Source organism: Hylaeus volcanicus, chromosome 7, assembly GCF_026283585.1.
Source record: "Hylaeus volcanicus isolate JK05 chromosome 7, UHH_iyHylVolc1.0_haploid, whole genome shotgun sequence".
NCBI lineage: Eukaryota > Metazoa > Arthropoda > Insecta > Hymenoptera > Colletidae > Hylaeus > Hylaeus volcanicus.
The window spans coordinates 3910775-3921014 of record NC_071982.1 but is presented as its reverse complement, the minus strand read 5'-3'; the positions used below and the strand labels follow the sequence as shown (position 1 = coordinate 3921014).

The 10240-nt window shown below is 46.2% G+C and overlaps 1 protein-coding gene across 1 annotated transcript in view; it reads left to right on the top strand.

Annotated features, from left to right (window-relative positions):
- Positions 1-10240, top strand: part of LOC128879904 (Fanconi anemia group J protein homolog) — a 66965-nt gene that overhangs the window by 40684 nt on the left and 16041 nt on the right. The gene's annotated exons all lie outside the window — the stretch shown is intronic.

Below are 10240 nucleotides of genomic sequence, written 5' to 3'. Positions count from 1 at the left end.
GCGCTCCCCCTTCTGTCTCTCGTCCTTTCACCCTGTCCCACCCCCTCGGGCACCGTATTTTCTCTCTGTTCACATTTTCACCTGTCCCGTCACCCCGACCCCCCGTCTACTCGCGCCACCGTCTGTTTTCCTCTCCGTTCGTCTTCCACGCTTTATCTCGTCGCCACCCTTCGGCCCCATGCGCCATTGGGAGGCGGGGGTGGACGAACCAAGAGGGTTGGAACGCTGGAACGCCTGGCTGGCGACATTATTAGACGCCCCCGATGAGTCGGCGAGGCCAGGGGTGGATGACGACGCTGCATGCTGGCGACGACGCTCAGCTACCGCGAGACCCCGCTTAGGGGGTGGGTTCCGTGGGGGCGGAGGGACGCTGGCGGGTAATGGGAAGAAAAGACGGCCGCGCAGCGTGATATCGCGCGCCGGATACGCCCGGGAAAAAGGCAGCCTCGCGCAAAAAGGGCGCAATTTTCGCGTGCGTTCGCCTAACCATCCTTCGGCTAAGGGGGATTAACCCCTCGTCTAGCATCGCAGCGAAGAAAGGTCGCGCCGTTGCGAGAGGCTCGAATCATTTCCTCGTTTTTTTTAGATATTCTCCCATTTCTTTTTTTTTACACGCATCTTTGTCTCAGGGAAACTCTTTTTCATCTATCGAGGGTGAGTCGAGACTTGAAAGGGGGTTAGGTGGCGATTTTCACGTCTAGTTGGTACCAACGGGAATTCTATTGTTAATTCTCGATTATTATTCAATTATTGTTATTCCTATATATTATTCTACTATTGCTATTATTATTACTTGTGATATGTTTAATTGTTAACAAAGATGCGACAATTGGTCAGCAAATTTCTTGACCCCGAGCGTCAATTATTACAGAACGCAATTATTCCACGCTCGCTGAAGTCAATGATTTCCACTTCCATACCGTTTGGACGGGATGAACGCTATCACAGTTGATTTCCAATTAACTGTAACGCGACTGCGCTCGGTTTGGTTTCACGAAATACTGTACAGAAGGTAGCTCTGTCAGCCTCGTGCCTCGCAACTCTCGTTCCTCCGTTTGAACTCGATTCGTCCCTTTATTCGATTCTCGATTCGACGATCGATAACGCTCTTCCGACATATATAATTTCAACTTTGGGTTCCTTGAATTCTTGCAAAGTAATACTCGCACATTACTGGAATTTGAGTATCCTATAACAGCAATCCATTTTCTTTCTTACTTTCTCTTGTTTTTGTTTCTCTTTTTGTCGTTTTTATTTTCATTTCTAATAATTATCAAAGTATTATACGAAACGGGAGGTATTTCCAATTCGTAAAATAACGAAGTAAAACAATTTCCTCTCCCTTTATGTGTACCCACTCGAACGATTAAAAAAATATTGTTCTAATACTGAAGGAGCGTTTCCCGTTCACTTCATTTCCTGCACGTTGATCCAAATCGTCCAGCGCAGCGTGGAAAATGGTACATCGAGATCCAGCGAATCGAACTTTCGTGCGAGTGCTACGAAACGGATACAAGTAGTCGTATCACGTCGCTGGAACCATTTTCAAGGAAAAACGCATTCTTCCTCCCCGTATTTGACGCTGTACTCTAATGCGTGTCGCATCCGATTGCGAGCAGCATTTCATCGTGCTCGAAACTTCCTTCTAAGCGGACACGCTCTATAAATTTCTCGATTCCGAATTAACCACGGGTTTTCCGACTCGAGGGACCATAACAGCGAGTTTCTGAAGCAGGGAAATATCGATCGACTAATTTTTATTGAAATGAATTTCGGTGGATTAACAAATCGTGAACCTTAATCACTGATAATAACTGGACTTGATAATGATACTGATAGATGGTAATAGGATCTCGTGTTTGTTTAATATACAATGTAAGTTACTAATTTTGTATCGAAGTTTAAATTAAAGGTGGGACAGCTCTGGTTTATACGTTTTAGATTTCAACGTTTTTATTTCCTGAGGAGTGTCTAAGAAAGGAAGGGTGGGAAATGTTATTGGTTAATTTGTTAGTAGTCAACTGTTTTTAGAGACTATTTACCTTATTATTATAATGTTTTTTTTAATTATTTTATTTAACCACGTCAATGATTACAATTTAATTATAATTTATTTAACGTGTTATGTTTCATTAATATCTTGACTAATTTGAGGAATTCGATTGTGTTGTATTATCTGACATTCTTCAGTTAAATGTTTTACTGTAAGTTATAATTTTTAAAGATATGAATCTTCCTAAAAACAAGTATTTTCATTCTCCCGTAAAATAGACTTCGGCTGGAAGGGTTTGGTCCCCCGAAATACCCAACTTGTACGAACTTCCCCCGACTCGTGCGTAGAAAAATTAATCGGAGGCGAAGCAGGAGCCGTCTACATTGCAATTTTCACTTACCAAACCCCCCTCCCCCCCAACCTCGATCGCCGTAGGAACAAAAAAAAAAAAGAACCGCCGAAACAGACAACCGTGAGATGGGGCATAGAAAAGGAAGCAGGGAAACGCAGAAAACCGGTGGAAAAAAATGGAAAGAATGAAGAGGCAGATAAGGTAATGAGGGAAAAAAAATGTGGCAGAAGTACGAAAGAGGGTAGGAACGCGGAGGGAAGGAAGGGGTTCTTTTCATGCCGCCTCCTCTCGCCGAGGTTTTCCGCAGGAAGAGCACAACCCCCGGTTGCGTGTGACAGCCATTTTAATTCCGAGCCCCCGGGGGGGTTCCTGATTTTCATTCCCCATGATGGAACATCAGCCGTCCTCCTTCTTTCGCTCCCCCGACTCACCCTCTCGCTCTGTCTTCAACCTCCCATCGCTTCTTTCGCTACTTCCGCGTCTCTTTCTTACGCGGCTGCCACGCCACCCTCGCGTCTCCCTCGGTCGTCTCCATCGTTCGCCCCCCCTCTGGCTGTGTCTTTCTCCCGTTCCCTTTCTCAGGGGGTGGCTGAAAGGGGAGAAAAAGCTTTCAGAGGCAGCTCCGGGGGATGAGGGAAGACCGGATGAACACCGCTGTGTGTCGGCTATCTCGGCTGTCGCATCGCGAATCGAATAAAAGCTGAGGGATGAACCGCGCTCGTTTCATTTCGCCGGTGAACGGCCCTGCCGCGGCCTTTTTTCTCACCCCGGGGACACCGCGGGACCGGGTCCGAGCGATCTTTCCGTGGAATTTCAATTTGTGGACGCGGAGGACCTTCGGGGTGTCCTCTTCAGGTCAGAGATGGGGTAGTCTATAAATTGGACTCAGGTTTAAGTTGTTTTGGCTGTTTGGGATGAATTTATAAGCTCGCGGGAGGGGGGGGGGGATATCGAGCTTCTTAGGGACCTGAAGAACGCCTTGGAACTTGGATCAACCGACTTCTTAGCAGGCCCTTAAAGATTGAGCACGAGGGTTGTACTATGAAGTCGAATTGTTTACACTAACAAATTGATAAGCATATCTTGTCAAGGTATCAAGCTTCCTGGTCATCCGGAGAGGGTACTAACTTCTCGAACATATCTTGAAGAATCATCAAAGTATCATTTATATTCAATCAATAACCCAGACCTAACCCAGATAAAATAAACGAGCGAATCATTTTCCAGCAATGTCGAAGGGGTTACTCCACAGAATCCACCTTTGGGGAACCTTGGGGATTCCAAAAATAAAAAAGTTCGTCAGGACACCCGTTAGAAGGTCCCCGCATCGACGATTGTTACCAAGTCGTCGAACCAATCTTGCGAAGGGTGCGTGCGTCCTGCAGACTCTCGGTCCCGCTCCACCCTTCGTTCGCCCCACCCTCCTGTGGCCCCGAGGGGATTGAAATTAAAATGACAATGAGGGCAGATCCAAAGGGAGGCTAAAAACGCGTACCCTTGCCACCGTCCAATCAGCAACGGGATCCGTTGGACGCCATGGCGACCCCTTTCTCCCTTGCGCTTATCCTTCTTTTTCTCTCCCCCCCCCCCCTTTATTTTTTCGATTTTTTCTCTCCTTTCCGCGGCCACCCTCTTCGTGCCCGCAGAGGGTGATGAAACGGACAGTGCCCGCGAAATGAAAACGTTTAAAGCGTCGGTGATCTTCAGTGAAGTTTACAACCCCTTTCGCGACATTACTCGATGGGGGGGGGGGGGGCACGCACGACGGAAACAAAATAGACAGAGGTCCTCTCCGCGACCCCTTCGTGCAGATAGGGGTTGGCAGCCGATCGAAACGGAATGCATAATCGAGGGGACGAAGGAGCCTGAGCTGAAGGATGCTTCGCGATTAATATTCTAATTACTGGAATCAGGAATAAAAGTATCGGGGGGAGGGATGCCCCTATCCGTTGGCTTCCCTCGAGGCTCCGTTTTCATATTTTTTTAAAAGGGGACGATGATTGTCGCGGCGAGCCGAGTAATTGAGACTCGGTTTCAAACGAAATCGATAGTTCCGCTTGTAAATCTCGCTCCACGTGAACGTTTCGTTCGTCAATGCTTTTTATTTGTTGCAAATTAAAACGGTGGAAAATCGTGTTCTTGTTGGTTGGGTTGAGATTTGATTTACAATAATCTGTTAAGTGTAAAGAGAGGAAAGTTGGGTCATTAGCAGAGCTCGAGAATATATTTCCTAGTCTCAACCATAATTTTATTAGCTTTAAGTGAATATTGATTCTTCTCTGAAAAAAGAAACTAATATAGACCTACCTTTGTTAAAAACGTATTTTTTAATTAAGGAACAGTCGTCAGCTTTCAGCTATATTTTTTAAACTGTAATTCTACGTTTCACGCTGCTACGTTTTACCTCTGTAGTTTGAGGACAGTATAAATTGAAAAGGCAAATTAAGCGCAATTACAGCGCTTTGAATGTGGACCACCCGTTATTATGCAATTTGAGTGCACTTCCGGTGTGCGTTTTCGGCGGATGGAACATTTTATAGGTAAAAGTACGTTAGCGGATTTGTGCCAGGAAAGTAGATTAAATAACCCATCTAGAAAAAGTGAATTAATCACTCGTTAGCAACGAATAAATAAAACCCGATACCTTACAGGCTCACCAGTAAGAACTGATTCATTTAAATGTGTCGATTTTTATTTACGCAATAACCGTTACGATTTTACCTCTCAATTCTATTTAATTTAAAAATTACCATTCAACTTCTTAATTTGTATGTAACATTCTTCTTTCCTTTTCTACCCCATTATGGTTTCCCTCGAGATATTAGCATTCAACTTTGCGAATAAATATTCCACGCGTCCTGTTTCGTGGTATTGCTCGTTTTTAAGAGCATCGTTGTATTTAAAGTTGGCGAAGAACAGGAGGGACCAGAAGTGATTAATTTTCAGTAAAATCGAAGTACCAGCGACCAGCATTTTAATTTCCGTCCCATTTTCCGCGTTTCGACGATCTCCAACCTCTCGGTGGCTCGTTCTCCAACGATTCTTCAACCCTCCTCCATCGTCCCGTCCTCCAGGCTTCTTCCATTTCCTCCTGTCGGTGGATGCGCGCCATGCAAAGCCGTAATTAGTGGCTTCGCGTGTAATTATCGTGGAAAAAAGGGCTCTGAATGCCCGCAGCATTCAAGCTTGGCCAGGATGAGTCCTTCGCGATGGAATCGCGACCGAGCACCCTTGAGACATGCGCTTTTCCTTCCATCCCCTTTCCCCTCCGCCCCGCCATCAGCGCCTATACCTTCTTATTCCCATCGCACGTTTCGAAAGCGATCGCATTTTCGACTGTCATTGCTTTTTCGAGGACCACGACCGCCCATTTAACCCAACGGTTCTTAACCCCCTTTTCCTACAACCCCTTTCGCCGGGGAATTTGATCTTATTCTTCGAATTCTACGAACTTTTTCCTCGGCTTGAATTTTATTTTAAGAGGATTTTATGTCATACTCGGACTCGTATGCATTTTATAATTAAAATAGAATAGAATTTTATGATTAAAATAGAACGATTATTGTAATTTCAGAGCATCGAACAAGGCAACATCGAAAACATTGTATGGAAGGGAAAGAAATATTGAGTATTTCCTTATGCAGTCACTGATTCGGCCGGACGTTCGCCATTTAGGGATCTTCGACGTACCGCCATTTTTTCCTCCCTTTTCGTCGGTTATTCCTTCCTTCCTGTTGGTAATCTGAGCTCCCGGCAAAGGGATCTGTTTGTCTCCGAATGGTTCGGCTTCTTTCTTATTTTTATTCGCGCGGAGATTGATATCGAACCGTAGTCGCGAAAAAGTTGGAACGTTTCTTAAATGGAAGGGGTAGTTTCGCGCGATCGATCGCCGGTGGAGCGACATTTTTGATCCTCCTGGGCTCCCGGGATATTTTATTCGTCATTCGCCGGGATGGTTTTCGATCAGGGTGAATTTTTTTTATTCGCGCGACATACTTTTTCGATTCGGTAATTGGCGGACAACAAAAGATATACCCTTAGTGGAAAAATTTCGTGTGCCATTTAAGAATTTTGTTGGTTGGTGGGTTGAAATCATTTGGTGGACGCTTATTAACGTTTTACGATATAGATATTGTTCATCGATTATCTCTTGAAGATGACACGTGTACAGAAGCAGACTAGGACGAAATTATTGAAACATATTATTGATAAGGGTGGTGAAAATGATATCGGTTGAAATAAATGAATGAAATAATGAATTGTATTATTGTAGGGAACACTGTAGGTGGACTATTCCGTATAATTTTTTCGTGGAAAACATCCCGACAAATTTTGCGTACTATTTATTCTTCCTACTGCAAAATCAAAAAGCATTTTGTCTGTTTCTAATTATAAAACATAATTAAGATTCAAAATGTTTGTAGAATTCAAAGTATTTAAACTGAATTCCCAATTGGAAAAGAATAAAAATAACAAGAAATCCTGTTTCAACATTCTCGAGTAAAAATACAGTAAAGATGAATACACCTTACCGCGACACGATTAGGTAAAAGAAACGTGGATCTAATAAGTCCTCGGTGATTTGTTTACTCTCCCTGTAAACAGAATTAAGTATTATTTTTGAACGAAGAAGGGTGGTTATTAGTCGTGAATCTTTTGGATCGGCATCGATGGCGATCAGAAAGGTAGCTGCGTTTTAAGCTGCACGGAGCCTGATGGCAACCCCCGATCAACGGGCCAGGGGCAGGAGGAGGGGTGGCCGCGGGGGTTTCGAGGGCTCTACGGGCTGCTTTCGATTCATTGTACAATAATATGACGGAAATGTCAGTCAATTAATAAGCATACCGAACCTGACTAATTTCCGCCTTTGTTCGTTCCACGACCGGGATGGATGAATAAGTGGCCATTATGCGGCTTTTATGATTGGTCAGATCCGTATCACGACAGCCGGTTCCGCTTTCAGAAACCCGCGCCGGCACATCGAAACTTCTCTGCGGCGAACCTTTTTAACCGCGTGCACGTGCCGCGGGAATATCGTTCTCGTTTTCTTCTTCCTCCTCCTCTGCAACGTGTTTTTTTTTTTTTTTTATTTCGTTCCTACCCCCCTCTTCGCGCGGGCTCAGACTTTGCCAGCATCCTTACGCTTTGTTCCTCATCTTGCGACTCACCAACGGTGCGCGAAATTTTCTCAACGGATCACAGGACGATTCTTTTTTTTTTTTGGATAGAGGAAAAGTGGGACTTTTCGGAGAGGGGAGAGTTGAGAAAATTTTAAAGGGGGGATATTGGTAGATTCAGATGATGGTCTGTGACTTGCGGGGCACGCAGTGATGTGATGTAGTGATAAGTGGTGTAATAGCTGGAATAGGTTAGTGTATTTATATTTATTTTTGAAGTAGTTGTTGGTTTATTCAGTGTTCTTAGTTTTAGAAACAATGGCAAGTTCAAGACCCTTGCAACTACTATGCAACCACTGTCAGACATAACCTCAACTGTAACATGTCTTTTTGCTGACATAACTTCCATTTCCACTTGCTTCCTTTCAAAAATAACTTCTTTTTAAAAAATTACTATTTCCAAAAGTAGTGAACCGAAGTAACCTCAATTTCAACACCTTTCCTTTAGAAATACCCTACACTTCAACTTCCCCGCTTCCATAAATAACTTCCCTTTCCGATATCCCTATTTCCACAAGAAATTCCAAAAGCACCACGAGCCTCGCGAACCTCTTGAAAAGAATATCCCTTACCGTACCTAATCCAGAGTCCGAAAAGGTGTCCCTGGAGTCCCAGAAGTGGCCACGTGATCGGAAGAAATCGTCCCTACTCGTAGCAAACAAAGGGAAAAAAGTGCCCTGTGTTTCACGGACTCGTGACTTCTCCCTGATCCTGTCCGTAGATTGTCATCAGTCGAAACTTATCCCCGTTCGAAAGGTCGCGCGCGTGTTCCAGTAGCACCCTCTCCTGCCAGCCAGAGCCCTCTGTGTTGGCCATGGCGTGGGAGTGGGGGGTGGAGGGGGTTCGCGCAAGGAGGAAGTAAAGAAAAAGAGACAGAAGAAAATATCCCAGGGCGGGCCCGGTTGAAAAGATCTCCGAGTTAACGGGCATTATATTTTTCGTACGCTGGGGATTATGGGCCTGTCAGAGGGCCTAATAACTGGTCCACGGTGGGCCACCTCACATCTTGATACGGGAAACGGGACCCCTCTACAATGTGCGCATTAAATACTAATCGCAATGCGCGCACGAGCACGATCCGCGCATTGTACTAGCGCGCTGGGAGCATCAAAGGCCGCCGACAGAGGGAAAAAGCGCTCCGCACAAGAGAGAACTGCTCGCGCCCGGGCTTGTGAGACTTCTTCGAAGACCAGGGAAGAGTTTCTATATACGCATCGGCAGGATTCCACCTTCCGCGACCCCTTTTGTACCGTTGCTCTGCGCCCTCGAATCGTTCGGAGATTAATTTCTTTCTTTTCTTCGTCGAGGTTCGGCGGGGGCGGAATTACTACTTACTTTTTCTCCCTGGACGAGGAGTGCCGGGCGCATTGAAAGGCTTGCGGGAGGATTCACGGAACGGGGGACCGCTGGGAGAGCTTATTGACGGATTGTTTTGTTGATTCAGTATGATGCGTGGCTGTGGGAGTCGGCTGCAAGGAGGTGGACGTTTTGTTGATCGAGGAACAAGAGCGGAGAGGACGGAGGGAGAATTGTTCGATGCAAGTACGGTAAGTGGGCGAGTTGAACGTTGAAGAATATTTAAAAGATTAGTAGTAGACATGTCAGGTTGTCGCAAACTAGAGACGAAACAATAATAATGATAAAAATCTAGTTACCTCTCTTACGTTGTCTCACCTCATTCCTAGCCCTGTGACAATGTAAAAGCTCCACCCGAAGTCTCCACAAAAATTCCCTCGAAAACCACCCCCTGCTCCATGCACTTACCAAAAGCGTGCGTCAACCATTCCTCGGGCAATAAAAAACCACGAGAAGAATGGAGAAGGCAACGCGATTGACCGAATATCAATCGCGAACACTTCATCCCAAGTGTCTCCTGGCTGGCATCCCACCCCAAGGGGTCCGTCCATTGCACCCGCTGCTCCAGCCATGAAAGGATTGCGAGATGGCGGCTGCTCGATTCTTGGAGGGCTGAGGCAATTACGCGGATTCGTTAATGACGATGATGTCGGGTTTTCGCTGACGCCGGGGTATCTTGCGCCTCCACTTATCCGTCGTCGTAAGGGGGCGAGATATAAAAGAGGGCGTGGCGGTGGCCAGGGGATGGGGTAGGAGGGGGGAGGGTGCAGCTGCGCCACGTATCAGCCACCTATATCCTTGTCCGGCTCACCCCGGCTTATATTGCTGGGGGGATAATACCACGGGGGTGCCGGAACGGTTTCATTACACGGCTTCCCGAGGGATAATATCCTCGGATATCTCGCTGGCCGTCCCCACGGGCTTGGAATTCCGTGCCACCGACCCTCCTCACGTCACAGACGAACCCTCCGCGGCGGCCCCTTCTTCCAGAACCTCGCAACCCCTTCCCGAAACGATGGAGGAGATTGCATGGACGTTCCTGTGGCGAGGGGTCGGCTAGATGACGGAAAATGGCCGATCGAGCTCGTGCAAATTGAACGATCCCCGAGTTTCGGGCCAGCCGCTTCCACGAAAATCTGATCTTGTAACGTCTCTACGGCGCTGCTCTGGCTTCGTTTTTTTGTAAGTAGCGTATGGTTCGAAGTGACGGTACTCTCGTTTCAGTTGGTTCGGACGGAGGTTTGTTTGAGACTTTGGTTGTTGGGACGATTTCAGACACGCGTAGGTCTGACATTTGATAGATTTTGAATGTACGAGGTTGAGAATCTAGGCTTTTTAAAGTAACTCGTGGTTTGGAGTTAC